The sequence below is a fragment of the Schistocerca piceifrons genome, chromosome 6, assembly GCF_021461385.2.
Source record: "Schistocerca piceifrons isolate TAMUIC-IGC-003096 chromosome 6, iqSchPice1.1, whole genome shotgun sequence".
Classification (NCBI taxonomy): domain Eukaryota; kingdom Metazoa; phylum Arthropoda; class Insecta; order Orthoptera; family Acrididae; genus Schistocerca; species Schistocerca piceifrons.
The window spans coordinates 314,057,775-314,074,609 of NC_060143.1; the positions used below are offsets into that span (position 1 = coordinate 314,057,775).

Genomic DNA, 16,835 nt, shown 5'->3' on the forward strand with positions numbered 1-16,835 from the left:
CTTTTCAGCGTCTTAGTTATCGGTCTAACTACACAGATCTACAATCAATGAAAATAAAATAAAAGACAGCAATACATATGATTCAGCAGCAGCAGTTCAGTTCACTGTCATACCATGTTGCCGAAAAATTCAGATACAATCAAACTTCCACCTTTAAAACAGAACTCTGGAACGATGTGCACGGAACTCGATTGTGGCCCTTTCCAAAGAGTCAGACCGGAATCACAAGAAACTCCCGGGAAACTTTTATAAGGCGGACCAGACTGATCTGAACCCCCACTGACCCAGGAGCTTAACCACAGCGCCGTCTCCTTTACTTCATAACCTACTAGTCACTGGTTCCTGACGACCATTTTATTTTATTTTTATTTTTTTAAATTTTTTGGAATTAACAGCACTGACATGAACTGATCCTCAAGTTTCGGAAGCACCACGTATCACCGAGATTGGCAACCTCCGTAACTGGACCTGAAGCAAGCTGCTGGAACACAAGGGCGACCAAGGAGAAATATCGTATGAATCGCAAGCCGCATACTAGTTTTCTTGTGGTTTTCCCCTCGCCTGATCCCTGAAATCAAGCCATCTCGTCTGCCACCAGGCCGGTCCAGAGACGTGATCCGCATAACCGCAGCGCGTTTCGTCATCTCTGATACCTGCTAGGGAAAGAGGGCTTTTCCAAAGACAGGCTAGCCTCGTCGTTTCCAGAGACTTAGTGTGTTCGTCCCCGCCCATCACAGTACATCTGCCTCTCTTTACACCCACATTTTCGTCTGTGATCCACAAGCCCCCTTACGATGTGTGGGGGATGGTACCGCTGGTATCTCTAACGTTTTCCCCATTCTCTGTGCCAGGAAGGAAACTATAGATAAACTTCCGTGTGTTTTCGTTATGGTCATTTCGGGAAATACCTGTGGGAGGAAGTAATAACCTGTCCAACACTTCCTGGAAGGTACGTTCTCGGAACTTCAACAGCAACCTTTTCCGTCATACACAACGCATATCTTGTAGTATCTGCCATTGGAAGAGTTTTTTCTTTTTTTTCTTCATATCGCTTACTAGACGATCCCGTGACGGAACGCTCCGCTCTTCCCCTATATCTTCTCGCAACACAATATCCGAACACTACAGGTTTGTTCTTCCTACTCATTCGCAGTAACTTACATTTTTTCATATTTAGCGCTAGCTGCCATTCATCACACTAACTGGAAATTGTGTGTGTGTGTGTGTGTGTGTGTGTGTGTGTGTGTGTGTGTGTGTGTGTGTGTGTGTAGAACAACGACGGTCCTACCATACTGTCTTCGACCCACTCACATATCTTTGAACATATACCATATGCTCGTACCTTCGTTAACAGCCTGCAGTGGGGCACAGTGTAAAATGCTTTTCGAGAATCTAGAAATATGCAATCTGCCTGTTCCCCTTCATCCATAGTTCGCAGTTTATTATGCGAGAAAAAGAGGGGGGGGGGGGGGGCAAGCTTTGCGGCCGGCCGGTGTGACCGAGCGGTTCTAGGCGCTTCAGTCTGGAACCGCGCGACCGCTACGGTCGCAGGTTCGAATCCTGCCTCGGGCATGGATGTGTGTGATGTCCTTGCCTTAGTTAGGTTGAAGTAGTTCAACGTCTAGGGGGACAGATGACCTTAGATGTTAAGTCCCATAGTGCTCAGAGCCATTTGAACCATTTTGAGTTTCGCGTGAGCGATGCTTCCTAAAACCACGCTGATTCGTGCACGTAAGCTTCTCAGTCTCATGAAAGTTTATTATATTCGAACTGAGAATATGTTCAAGGAGTGTGCAGCAAACCGAAGTTAGTGAAATTTATCTGTAATTTTGAGGGTAAGTTCTTTTACCCTTCTCCTACGCTGGCATCACCTGCGCCATTTTCTAGTCGCTAGAGACTGTGCTGGGCGAGAGATTCGCAATAAATGTAAGCTAAGTGAGGGGGCAATGCCGTGGAATACTTATTGTAAAATCGAACTGGGATTCCATCCGAACCTGGCTGTTCATTTGCTTTCAAATCTTCCAGTTGTTTCTTTACGCCAAGTATGCTTGTTACTATGTCGTCCATACGGGAGTTTTGAATGAGCACCGAGGTGAGACTATCATTCCACAGGGTGATCAAAAAGTCAGAATAAATTTGAAAACTGAATAAATCATGGAATAATGTAGATAGAGGGGTACAAATTGACACATGCTTGGAATGACATGGGGGTTTTATTAGAACCAAAAAAATACAAAAGTTCAAAACTGTCCGACAGATGGCGCTTCATCTGATCAGAATAGCAATAAGTAGCATAAAGTAAGACAAAGCAAAGATGATGTTCTTTACAGGAAATGCTCAATACGTCCATCATTCCTTAACAATAGCTGTAGTCGAGGAATAATGTTGTGCACAGCACTGTAAAGCATGTCCGAAGTCGATACACTTGCGACTTCAGGTAACCCCAAAGCCAATAATCGCGCGGACTGAGGTCTGGGGACCTGGAAGGCCAAGCATGACGAAAGTGGCGGATGAGACACGATCACCACCAAACGACGCGCGCAAGAGATGTTTCACGCATCTAGCAATATGGGGTGGAGCGCGACCCTACATGAACATCGTACGTTCCAGCAGGTGTTTATCAGCCAGGGTGGCTGATGATGCGATTCTGTAACATATCGGCGTGCCTCTCACCCGTCACGGTAGCAGTTACTGACGTTTTGCTGTCCAGCGCTATCTGTCGGACATATTGTGAACTTTGATTTTTTTGTTCTAATAAAACCCCATGTCATTCCAAACATGTGTGTCAGTTTTTACCTCTGTCTACATTATTCCGTGGTTTTTTATGTTTTCAAATTTATACTGACATTTTTATCACCCCGTATATCGTGTCACGCGGTAAGTTATCGGGCCCAGCGACAGTAAGAAATTCACTGATGTTCCTGTGGACATGGGTTGTCCCCAAACTAAGTATTTTAGACTGCTCAAATTTTAATAAAGTAATGTAGTGTTTTCTTTGTGTTGTAGAACTTGTTCGATCTCCGCTAGAAGTAAACCTAGACTTGATAGAAACCACTACAGTACAGGCGCAAATGCCTCAAATGTTTCCTGGTTCGGCACTGCAACAACAACAACAACAACAAGAATTGTAGTAGTACACTATGACACGAACATTCCCTATTTTATTTAGTATTGTGTACGGGTTCAATAACTATGTGCAGTGCGCCTATAAGCCTCAACCGGTGTGGTGAGGCGACAAGCGAGTCTGCGCATGATACCTAGCGCCTATTCTGGTAGCCGCAGTTACATCTGTGCTGAGATCTTGAGACGAGTTACATCCAGTGCAGTGCCAAGACCTTGCACTCTTCGCACACACTAGCTTCTCCTACTTTATGACCCACTTCTCTCCCTGCTCTATTCTACAAGCGTGCACGAATTGCCCCGTGTGCTTCCACCTGTACTGCATCTTGATGGGCTGCGAGCTAGCAGCTGACTCCTGCATCTGACTTGTGGCCTGAGTTTATCCGCTGGTCGCCTCTATACCGCAGCCAGGCTCCGTGTGTGGGTTCAGAGCACAGGAAACTCCACTCTTAACAGATCGTGCGCTGTTGGGCAGTCTGTAAGAACTGCCTTTCGTATTCTGGTCACGAACGATCTTACCACCTACGACGTACCTCACACGTAAGTTAGGACTGACATTCCTATTTATACAGTACATACTTCCCAAGGCTGGTACTTACGTCCTCGACGAGACGCCACTAATCGCTTAAGGCAAATATCGGGATGGTTCCTTTGAATGAGACGAGGAATTTCCACGCTGAGCTCTGCATCAGTTCACTACACCGCCATAAACGGAACGTTAAAAACCATTGTCCTTCCCTCCTCCTCTTCCTCCACCTCCTCCACCTCCCGCCCCCCTCTTGCTCCCTCCCTTCGCCAAGCTGGAATGTGTTGCTCCAAACGTTGTCGTCAGGTTTTTTTACGAACTCAAGTGTCTCAGATACACTACTGGCCATTAAAATTCCCACACCAAGAGGAAATGCAGATGATAAACGGGTATTCATTGGACAAATATATTACACTAGCACTGGCACGTGATTACATTTGCACGCAATTTGGGTCCATAGATCCTGAGACATCAGTACCCAGAACAACCACCTCTGGCCATAATAACGGCCTTGATATGCCTGGACATTGAGTCAAACAGAGCTTGGATGCCGTGTACAGATACAGTTGCCCATGCAGTTTCAACACGATACCACAGTTCATCAGGAGTAGTGACTGGCGTATTGTGACGAGCCAGTTGCTCGGCCACCATTGACCAGACGTTTTCAATTGGTGAGAGATCTGGAGAATGTGCTGGCCAGGGCAGCAGTCGAACATTTTCTGCATCCAGAAAGCCCCGTACAGGACTTGCATCATGCGGTCGTGCATTATCCTGCTGAAATGTAGGGTTTCGCAGGGATCGAATGAAGGGTAGAGCCACGGGTCGTAACACATCTGAAATGTAGCGTCCACTGTTCAAAGTGCCGTCAATGCGAACAAATGCAAATGTCGAAATGTTCGCCCAGATGGTTGTTGTCTTGCAAACGTCCCCATCTGTTGACTCAGGGATCGAGACGTGGCTGCACGATCCTTTACAGCCATGAGGGTAAGATGCCTGTCATCTCGACTGCTAGTGATACGAGCCCCTTGGGATCCAGCACGGAGTTCCGTATTACCCTCCTGAACCCACCGATTCCATATTCTGCTAACAGTCGTTGGATCTCGACCAATGCGAGCAGCAATGTCGCTATACGATAAACCGCAATCGCGATAGGCTACAACCCGACCTTTATCAAAGTCGGAAACGTGATGGTACGCATTTCTCCTCCTTACACGAGGCATCACAACAACGTTTCACCAGGCAACGCTTGTCACCTGCTGTTTGTGTATGAGGAATCGGTTGGAAACTTTCCTCATATCAGCACGTTGTAGGTGTCGCCACCGGCGCCAACCTTGGGTGTATGCTGTGAAAAGCTAATAATTTGCATATCACAGCATCTTCTTCCGGTCTGTTATATTTCGCGTCTGTAGTACGTCATCTTTGTGGTGTAGCAATTTTAATGGCCAGTAGTGTACTTTTAGGTAACAAATACGTCACAGAAGTTGGAAGGCACAAGCACAAACATATAGTAATTATTCAAAATGGCTCTGAGCACTATGGGACTCAACTGCTGAGGTCATTAGTCCCCTAGAACTTAGAACTAGTTAAACCTAACTAACCTAAGGACATCACAAACATCCATGCCCGAGGCAGGATTCGAACCTGCGACCGTAGCGGTCTTGCGGTTCCAGACTGCAGCGCCTTTAACCGCACGGCCACTTCGGCCGGCTATAGTAATTATTAATAGATGTTCTAACGCTGATGTACTTAGTACACCGGCGGTCTTTGTGTCTAACCATTCAACGCGTCTCACTTCCATGCGTAGAACTTTGGTTCGGACAATGATACCGCAATGAATTTATCGTGGTAGGACTGGAATGGTGTCCATCTGAATCTATATCACTAAATGACAAGGGTTACCTCGTTTCAATTGTATGTTTCGTATCTACCAGTTTGCATGGGCAACAAAAATTTGATTTTCACTACAAATAATTACTGACCAAAATTAAAAATTTAAATTGCGCCTGTAATTACTCATTACGAGATATATCCTCGTGTCTAAATCTTTAACACAATAACATACGTATTAACCTACCACTAGTCAATGTTTTAAAATCTTGAAAGAATAATGTTTTTTAATGAATTCTTCTACCAGATTGCATACATGTCTGAAATTTTTCAGTTAAACTGAACCCAAAAATTTAAGTTATCAGTAGGCGTAACTTTCACCAATTTGGTAATCACTGTTACCACTTTCGGAGCCCTCCTTACATATCAACCTCTTTTTACAAAATATGTTGAGATTGAAAGTGAACAATAGTGAACGAAATTTGCATTTCTTAAATTTTTTGTGATGGATGTAAAGTCGATAGTACACCTTATTGAAACTGCGTTGGTATTGCGAAGATTGTGCTAAAAGATATTTTTCAGGTTCTGGACCCTGCACATCAGTACATCTTTGGAAGGTATGTTAATGTAAGTCAAGAACGATTAATGAATGCTTTATTTTTTAGGGTGAGTGTAAAGAATCAACCCCCTTGGTAACGCACTTTCTGGAAGTTGCCTTGGTACCGAAAGGACTAAAGTTAGGAACTGTTTGCGCGTGCGTGTACGTTGAGCAGCGTAACTCGCAGCGCTGAAATTACCTATATTATACCAATCCTTTACTTGAGTAAAAGAGCACTTAACGCGAAAAAGTTGGGAAAATTTACGTGTTAAGTTTCTTGCCACCCGCAAATACTCCCCCCTCCCCTCCTCCATAAAATAATCAAAGGAAAAAGGTTTATTGCTTACTATATTTTCGCTGTTCATGCAACAAAAATATAGTATTGCATCATGTTTCAATTTAATACCAATTTAATACCTTTTTACTACCAACTACTTTCAAACAATTTTGCACTTTTCACATATACGAGGAGTGTTTTAAAAGTCCGTGCAAAAATAAAAACTACTTCCGTGTTTGCGGTAAACCTTTCTTATTTTTCGACAGTCTCCTTTCAAACTTACACAATTCTTCCAATGTTGTTCTAATTTGTTGATCCCATCCGAATAACAGGAATTATCCAAGTCTGCAAAATAGCTGTTAGTGCTGCAATCACCTCCTCATTTGAATAAAATCTTTGTCCGCCAGCCATTTCTTCAAATTGGGGAACAAATAGTAGTCCAAGGGAGCCAAGTCTGGAGAATAGGGGGATGAGAAACAAGTTGGAACACTATTTCCAATAATTTTGCGATCACAATTGCTGAGGTGCGTGGTGGTGTATTGTCGTGATGGACAAGGACTTTTTTTGCGGTCCAATCGCCGGCGTTTTTCTTGCAGCTCTGTTTTCAAACGGTCCAATAACGATGAATAATATGCACCTGTAATAGTTTTAGACTTTTCCATGTAGTCGATGGGGATTATCCTTTGCGAATCCCAAAAGACAGTCGCCCTAACATTTCCGGCCGAAGGACTGGCCTTCGCCTTTTTTTGTACACATTCTCCCTTGGTAACCCATTGTTTAGACTTGTTTGGTCTCAGGAGTATAGTAATGTATCAGTGTTTCGTCCACAGTGACGAAACGACGCTTAAAGTCCTGCGGATTCTTCCAGAACAGCTGCAAACCATCATTGCAACACTTCACACAATTCCGTTTTTGGTCAAGCGTGAGCAGTCGCGGAGCCTATCTTGCGATAGCTTTCTCATGCCTAATGCTTATGTAAAATATTATGTACCCGTTCATTCGAGATGCCCACAGCACTAGCAATCTCACGCACCGTAACTGTTCTGCCATCCATCATCATTTCACAGATTTTATCAATGATTTCTGGAGTCGTAACCTCCACAGGGCGTCCAGAAAGTGCAGCATCACTTGTGCCCATATGGCCACTCCGAAAATTTTTAAACCACTTATAAATTGTTCTAATTGAAGGTGCAGAGCCATCGTAATGTTTATCAAGTTTCCCTTTACTCTTATGAGGCGTTTTGCCTTTCAGAAAGTAATGTTTAATCACCAAACGAAATTCTTTTTCGTCCATTTTTTGACAATCATTCGACTTCCTTGACCGACACGAATGTCAAGCACCAAGAAATACACCAATATGGCTGAAACTTGGTGCGCACTCTTTACAAAGATGCTACTAACTAAACATGATCTCAATACGCGCCGGTGGTGCCATCTCTCGGACTTTGCACGGACCTTTCAAACGCCCCTCGTACCAATGAACGGATCTGTAAAACTATTTTAGACACGTAGTTCAGGAGGTATGATGTCAAATTTGGTTGACATCAAACATTAACACGTTAACTCATCTGTAAAGTAGTCAGACGTTTGAAGCTATTCTGCACATGACAGGTCGATTATTTAGAAAACTGGGGGAGGTGGGGATGGTTTGTTACTGGTGAGATCCGAGGACCTATTTGAATGATAAGCAGTGGCTATGGTTTTACGAAGTCTACATTAGCCCCTTCAGCCCCAGTGGGTTTTGCCTCAAACCATTTTATTAATTGTTTAGTACCAGTGCATTTCACATGATATCGCCGATGTTATTGCAAACAGACTCCAAGCGGTACAGCGACGTATTTCTACGAATGTAGCGCAAGGCAGTGCACGCTTACAGCTTTCGAAACATCAGTTGTCGCGTAGTGGTTGCTACATGATTGTAGGAGATGTGTGTGTGCAAATTTTTGTTATATAATGTACTTGTGTGGTTTTTGCGTAGTCATCATTTTGTGTTCATTGACAGCGAAAGAAAACATGTCTAAACTTGAGACCTGAGTTTCTCCTGGCGTATACAACTTTCAAATAACTTCCGGGAATTCAGCCAGGTAACACTTTCAGCGACCGCCGATATTTCGGCGGGAGAACACCCCGCCATTTTCAAGGCAAACTGCAACGGACAGGCGGTGTACATGCAAATTTAATACCGCGGTTCTCGGACCCAAGCAGGAAAGATAACACACACACACTGAACACTAGTGCCACCAAAGATGGCCAAAGTCAGAGCTATCGATAGTGAGACTATGAATTCGCAGGTGAGGTAGCATTGAGTCTGTCCCTCTGTTTCTTGACAAGGGAGAGAGCCGGATTCCAAACAGAGTTTAAACAGAAACCTCCATCCCTGTTAACAAGGTTGCTCGCTAATTTAATCTCAACTGCCTCCCGAATCACACTGTCCCAATAGCTGGACGTGCATGCCAATATCTCGGGGTTATTATATAACATGGGGTGACCAGTATCCAAGCAATGTTCGGCAATAGCAGATCTATTTGGCTGCTGTAATCGTGTGTGCCGTTTATGCTCAGTACATCTGTCCTCCACGGTCCTGATAGTTTGACCAATATATGCCATGCCGCAGCTACAAGGGACACGATATACACCCGCCTTACGCAGTCCAAGATCATCCTTAACGGAACTCAAAAGTGCTCTAATTTTAGATAGAGGTCGGAAAACACATTTCACATCGTATTTCCGTAAAATACGACCGATCTTATTGGACGTGTTTCCTACGTAAGGCAAGAAGGCAGTAGACTTAGGTGTTGACTCAGAATTATCATCAATCACCTGATGTACAGTTGGTCGACAGCGCAACGCACGTTCAATCTGTCTATCAATGTAACCATTTTGACGAAATGTAACTTCAAGATGGGACAGCTCAGCTGGCAAAGTCTCAGCGTCAGAAACGATATGTGCCCTGTGTACCAAGGTACGAAGTACCCCTTCACGCTGAGCCGAATGGTGACAACTATTAGCTTGTAAGTACAAGTCGGTGTGAGTACGTTTCCTGTAGACTGCATGTCCCAATGATCCATCATCTAAACTTGTGTGACTACTGCTTTTACGAATGGTTTCGGCAGGAAACCACTGGGGCTGTATGTACTTCTATAATTAATTTTGTTATTGGGTGCAAAATTCATTAAATTTTAGGCCCATTTTTGGCACGTTATTTAGGACTATGATTTGGTTTAGGCATTGTGTGTTCATGGAAGTTTCGAGAATCAACTATCATCTAAACGTCCGTCTTTTAGAAGAAGAAATTCCTGGTGATTTGGATTCAGAGAGAAGTGAATCAGCCGCGCGGGATTAGCCGAGCGGTCTTTGGCGCTGCAGTCATGGACTATGCGGCTGACCCCGGCGGAGGTTCGAGTCCTCCCTGGTGTGTGTGTGTGTGTGTGTGTGTTTTTGTCCTCAGGTTAATTTATGTTAAGTAGTGTGTAAGCTTAGGAGCTGATGACCTTAGCAGTTAAGTGCCATAAGATTTCACACACATTTGAACAATATGTGAATCAAAATGTGACCCTTTGAATGTTCTCCACCAGGCAGGTACATCAGGAACCTCAACACCTTTGCCAGGTCCTAAGCTACTCATTCAAATGCAGTTCACGGTGATGGTGAAAGTGATGATGAGCCTGCCTTGATAAACTCACAAATAAGATGGTTTACATCGTACAAATTAACAGCTGCGCATAACCTTTCTAAGGAGATCGGACTAAATGTCGCTGCTATCTGATCTCCAGTGGATGTGTTTCTGAGTTTGCTTCCACAGAAAACGACATGAGCTAGGTAACTGCCACAGTGGTTCCAAATGGAAACTATCTGCATAAAACATTCCGTCGTTTACTTTTTGACAATTTTTTGGTGTATCCGTTGCTTACGATGACGATAAAGGTTAAATTTGTCAAAAATTTCAAAATTATTCTTCTTTCACATTTTTTGGGACTCGAAGGGTTAAGGATCTAGACAAACAAGTATTGCTCTTCCAATACTCTGAAGTGACGTCTTAGGCAGGATGGGACAATGCCGCCAGGCCAACTTCTTGCAGGACGTAACCTAGTGCTTACCCAGTGTATTAACACCTTGGATTAACTATCTCCTTCAGCTAAACGCTAAAGCGGCTCTCAAAGAGTGCCTTAGCGTATTGCGCGAAAGTAGTCTGGGATTTAAAAGCCTCGTCGCAGTAATGTGCGATCCTCTGCCTCCGTGCCGAAGTGTTTGCATCGTTCTCAACGGAGCGTTGCCCAGCGGGTGTGGGACGTAGCCTTCCTGCAGGAGACGCAAGAAATGCAATACGGAAAAACCAACAACGTCTGAAGCGAATCCCCTAGCCACTCCCTGCTGAGGTACATTACCTGTACCTGTCTTTCGATAGAAAAATGAGGCACAGCCTACTGAAAGTATTTGTAACGGCGACAATGTACACAAGAGCCTTCTCTCATTATTTTGGCGTAATTGTTTGTAAATAAATATACAGGTAACTTTCGACAGCGTTAGACATTTACAGGCTGGTCTACGTACAGGTTTCATGTTAGTTATTACCTGAAACTTTCATTTTAACAAAAGCTAGTTTTCCCACGTGTCTATGTTTATAACGTTAAACCTACAAAGCTGGCCTATACAAAAAGTCTGGAAATACTTTCAATTATTTATTGCACAAGGACATTGTACAGATGTCATACATATTCCATTTTGAAGAGAAACCCTGAAAGTTGTTCTTACAAACATTCGATATGTGAAACATGAGTGATCCAGCAGACGTCAATACGGTAATCGAACGTCTCTGGTACGCGCTCCACATTCAGTTCACTGATACTGGAACGCCCGCATTCCTTTGCCGGGCATAAGCAACCCGTCGTAAGGAATTTGTTGTGCCAGTCGTAAATAGCCTTCCTTTTTGGTGGCTTCTTACCGTACTTGGTTCTAAACATCCGTTGAACAGCTGTAGCACACTTGTTTTTGTCGAACTCCAACACACAGAAAGCTCGCTCCGCACCTGAACTCGCCATGTTTGCGACTAGCGCTAACTATCGGCAAACTGCCGAACTACGCTGCAGCGGTATACAATACACATGGAGAAAAAAAAAAGTATGATATCTGTACAATGTTTTCCCGGACTGTGAGTGTGTGTGTGTGTGTGTGTGTGTGTGTGTGCGTGTGTGTGTGTGACAGCGAAACTAGGTAGATGTGCTAATGGGGTTATGCGGAACCGATTTATGCTACAAAAATTAATTCCTATTTCGGCCACCATTTGCAATTACGGCGGTGTGACTGCAAGAGACGTATAGAAATGTTTCCGTATGTGATCGATTAGATACGGAATGTGGCCATGACAGGCCAAACAAGTGAGAAAGGCATAACGCTGATTTTACTATTAACCATCGCTTACACAATTTGTTGCTGTATCCGTAGAACGACGTGATCGGCAGTTGCTCGCAGCAATTGCTGTGGAGTCTACGCAGCGTGTTCCTGTATACTGACTTTCAGATCAAGCAGAGACTGAATGTGTCCCTAGGAAATCCGTTCTTTTAGAGATCCCCTGATATCTTCTGGACATAACCCTTTCGTGGAAGGTTCCATTACGCATATCTTTCGCTGGGCGAGTGGCATGAGGTGTTGCCCAATCTTGCATGAAAACAGTGGTTTCCACATAGTTGCGTTCTTCCAACGCAGGACTGACTCACTGTACAAGGACGATGACGTGCAAACGTCAACGTACACCTGACAGGCCATCTGGATGTATTCTCTTCAAAGAAGAACGGCCCGGGAATAAAAGTGCTTGAGAATCCGCAACACACAGTGACATACGGGGAGTGAACTGGTTCTTCGTGCACAACACGCGGTTCAACAGCACCCCAAATTCGGCAGTTCTGTGTATTCACTGCACCCTATAGCGCAAAATGTGTCTCGTCACTCCACTGAACACTGCCCGGTCACATGTCGTTATCTTCGATCCGTGTCAGAAACTGAAGAGCAAAGTCAGAACGTCGCTGTGTATCAGGGGTTTCAGTTGTTGCACCGTCTGGATCTTGTAGGGTTACCAATGTAAAATAGACCACACGATTTTCCATACTGTTGACCACATAACGGACGATTCTCGTGATACTGGACCAGCACTAGCGCTACACGGGGCACCTGCTGCATGGTCGGTCAGTAGCCTCGTCAGTAGCCTCGTCAGTAGCCTCTACCAGGGGAGGGCGCTTTCCTCTTCCAGGCGCCAGCAAGGTGCCACACCAAGTTCCCATTTTTTGACAATTTCATTATCTTTAAGTCATTTAATGACACCGGGCCTCTCCTCGGACCTTTCAACCGGCGATACTGTATCAATGCGTTACTGTAATAGCTCCAGTTCACATGAACAGTTTCTCTAATAGCGCACGGTCTCTCTTCTCTGTTCGCTCTACGGCTTCTCACATGACAGCGCGGAATCATACCGTCATACAAACAGTTTGCAGAGCAAGATTTACACCTGGTGGTCACAGATGGAACTAATTTGTTTTCCACCGCAAATCTGTTCCGCATTAACGCATTAGCATATCCATCGCGTTTCGCTGGGATGCTGTGATTGCAGCCCACTCTTAATAACCCTGAGTAATGGCATTTGAATTATAATCATGGAGTACACAACGTGCTACATGACAAAAATAAAATCTGACACCTCAAACCAGCCGGCGTCTCAGACGAGGCGATCTCCGCCGAAGAAGTAGAGCTCTAACAGCACGTAAAGGACGGTCGAGAGCGTACTGGCCGCGCCGTGTTGATCGTAGCAGCAGTTCCTCAGCGGCCGCTTCGCTTAACTCGTTCCGCCGACTGTCGATGAGGCGGCGGCGTCATAAATACAGCTCCGGCAGCGCCGCTAAGAGTCTCGGCAATTGCAAGCTCGGAATACAAACACGGAAAAACTGGACTGCAGGCCGGGGAAGACTAGTTCCACTTACCGTGTTTGTCGCTGCGGCTCTAACTCCCATGCAAATGAGCGCTGCGGAAGGAAGAGGTGAAATGTGGCGCCGCAGGTTCGTTCGAGAGGGGTGCGGCCTCGACTTAACAGGCGGCGGCGTGGAAGGCCGGTGTTTCGAATCCCGTCCTGCAACCGCCCCGATCATCGGCTGCCGAACGTCTGGGAGTGGTCGCTCGGGGCTGAAGCCTTCCCTGCTTTAAATATTCGGTTCTACGTCGAAGTGTACGTAAATACTCCACAAGACTCTGCACAGTGCATAGCCGAGGGTACTTCGAACAACAGTATAGATTTTGCGTGCTATTCGATTTGCGACGGAACAATTACACTATAAAACGAAACTTCCTGGCAGATTAAAACTGTGTGCCCGACCGAGACTCGAACTCGGGACCTTTGCCTTTGGCGGGCAAGTGCTCTACCAACTGAGCTACCGAAGCACGACTCACGTCCGGTACTCACAGCTTTACTTCTGCCAGTACCTCGTCTCCTACCTTCCAAACTTAACAGAAGCTCTCCTGCGAAACATGCAGAACTAGCACTCCTTTCTTTCAGGAGTGCTAGTTCTGCATTTTTCGCAGGAGAGCTTCTGTTAAGTTTGGAAGGTAGGAGACGAGGTACTGGCAGAAGTAAAGCTGTTAGTACTGGGCGTGAGTCGTGCTTCGGTAGCTCAGTTGGTAGAGCACTTGCCCGCCAAAGGCAAAGGTCCCGAGTTCGAGTCTCGGTCGGGCACACAGTTTTAATCTGCCAGGAAGTTTCATATCAGCGCACACTCCGCTGCAGAGTGAAAATCTCATTCTGGAATTACACTATATTTCTTTCTACGCGCACTAACGTCTTTTTTTTCTCGCGATCCTTTGAGGAGATTTACATTGTTGCCAGCGTGAAGTGTTGCACAGTCATCTTCGTATCCAATTTCTAAAAATTTAATCTAGTTTTGCGAAAGCTAAACCGTCGTTAATTTATGGATGTCCATCTTACTGCATGGACGAGGGACTTCAGCTGATTTATGTGAGGAAAGTACCACCAGAGTTCTCTTTGTGGGCATGTTAGGTACAGTGATAACATTGGAGACAATACGGAGTCGAGTATAGACTCCTGATGAAAGATGACCAACGTGTGCTAGTAACAAGGATTCCACAGTAAATGCTCCATGTAAATTAAATATTCTTTTGGCAATGGTGGGGCCTGAGGAAGGCGGTAATGTGTCGCCGAAACTGGTCGTGTGATAGAATAAGGACGTTCTTAAGATACAGCTGAGGTGGTATTTTTTGTCATATAAACTGTCTTTCTTTAGAAGATACCCATTTACCTTCCCCAAGAATATCTGCTACTCTTTCGTACGGTCCCTACCTACCTGTTACGATTTATACCTGTTACGATTTATACCTGTTACGATTTATACCTGTTACGATTTATACCTGTTATGATTTATACCTGTTACGATTTATACCTGTTACGATTTATACCTGTTACGATTTATACCTGTTACGATTTATACCTGTTACGATTTATACCTGTTACGATTTATACCTGTTACGATTTATACCTGTTACGATTTATACCTGTTACGATTTATACCTGTTACGATTTATACCTGTTACGATTTATACCTGTTACGATTTATACCTGTTACGATTTATACCTGTTACGATTTATACCTGTTACGATTTATACCAACAGGAGTATCTTCATCTCCCATTCCATTATATACCATCAGGCCCTCTATGGAAACATAGCGGCTGAGCTTATATTGCCAGACAAAATAATATGCAGAAGCGAACCAGTATCCGCACCACAGCTATGCACTCAAACAATACGAGGAGCGTATAGCTGTGTTATATACGCTGGTGCGTATACTGATTCGCTTCTACATTATATTTTGTCTGACAATGCAAGCTCAGCCAGTATGTTACCGTCGAGAGTCTAATAGATCGGAATGACCAAGCCAGTTTCCTCTGGAATAAATCGGAGATATAAAGACAAGTGTTGGCTTATTTGGTTATTACGTTACGACCCTAGCATCTCTTCTCTGAATTTGTCTTATGTTTGCTGTCATGCCTACTTGAGACTCGGGTTTTGCATACACCGAAATTATCGTTCAGAGCACCTCTGTCGTTCAAAAAACAAATAGTCATAACGCTGTTACTCAGCAGCTTGCACCTATTATCAACGTCCCTAAATTCACATTTATCGCAGCTGAATATTAATGAATTGTATTTTTCTTTCATATCAACGTAAATGCGGTATCGTCACTGTTTTTTCACAGACTTTTCTTTCGGACTTTTACATCGGATTTAACGCTATTTTTCAATCTTTATATTAAACGCAGGATTTTTTCTTGCTCATAATCTATCAATACTCAGCACAGCCTTTGTTTATTTGGTCACTGATCTCCAAGAAAGAGAGCATTTTGAGGAATGAGACGGTGCGATGAAATGAGTTTATGGCCAACATTAACTAGAAGGGGAGACAGGATGACGAGACGTGTTAAGATACCAAGAAATACTTTCCGCGCTATTAGAGAAAGACGCCGAGGGAAAAATTTCAGGGGAAGATAATAGCGCCTAAATCTACTGTCATGAAATATCAATCGTTTATATTCCAAAATCTGAGAAGTAAAACTAGTAACCGCGAACGTTTAAAATAGCACAGAAACGTGCTTATAATATAAGTAACTCAAACCAAAAACAATGGCACAAGCGATCGGCATGCAAAACTGTACGTCTTAGCATAGTTGACCATTCAAATGTCTCAAATGCTAAGTCTGTGAGAGGTTATTTTGGTAGCATGAAGTAACAAAACTCTTCGGCAGTATTTCGTAGAAAATTTCTATTCCCTTCAACCCTTTGACTCCACAAACTACGAAAAAATAAAATTTTCCATGAAATTTATTTTATCATCATAGCGTTGTTGTGGTCTTCAGTCCTGAGACTAGTTTGATGCAGCTCTCCATGCCACTCTATACCGTGCAAGCTGCTTCGTCTCCCAGTACCTACTGCAACCTACATCCTTCTGAATCTGGTTAGTGTATTCATCTCTTGGTCTCCCTCTACGATTTTTACCCTCCACGCTGCCCTCCGATCCTAAATTTGTGATCCCTTGATGTCTCAGAACATGCCTTATCAACCGGTCCCTTCTTCTTGTCAAGTTGTGCCACAAACTCCTCTTCTCCCCAATCCTATTCAGTACCTCCTCATTAGTTATGTGATCTACCCATCTAATCTTCAGCGTTCTTCTGTAGTACCACATTTCGAAAGCTTCTATTCTCTTCTTGTCTAAACTATTTATCGTCCACGTTTCACTTCCATACATGGCTACACTTCATACAAATACTTTCAGAAACGACTTCCTGACAAATCTGTACTCTATGTTAACAAATTTCTTTTCTTCAGAAACGTTTTCTTGCCATAGCGTCTACATTTTATATCCTCTCTACTTCGACGATCATCAGTTATTTTGCTCCCCAAATAGCAAACCTCCTTTACTACTTTAAGTGTCTCAT

At 44.1% G+C, this 16,835-nt stretch overlaps 1 protein-coding gene and 2 non-coding genes across 4 annotated transcripts in view; 1 reads left to right on the forward strand and 2 right to left on the reverse strand.

Annotated features, from left to right (window-relative positions):
- The window catches only part of LOC124802563 (rhophilin-2), a 492,713-nt gene that overhangs the window by 321,551 nt on the left and 154,327 nt on the right, over window positions 1–16,835 (reverse strand). The window lies entirely within an intron of this gene.
- On the reverse strand, window positions 13,697–13,771 carry Trnaw-cca. The gene has a single exon. It is a non-coding gene; the product is annotated as a tRNA-Trp (tRNA).
- Trnaw-cca lies at window positions 13,989–14,063 on the forward strand. The gene has a single exon. It is a non-coding gene; the product is annotated as a tRNA-Trp (tRNA).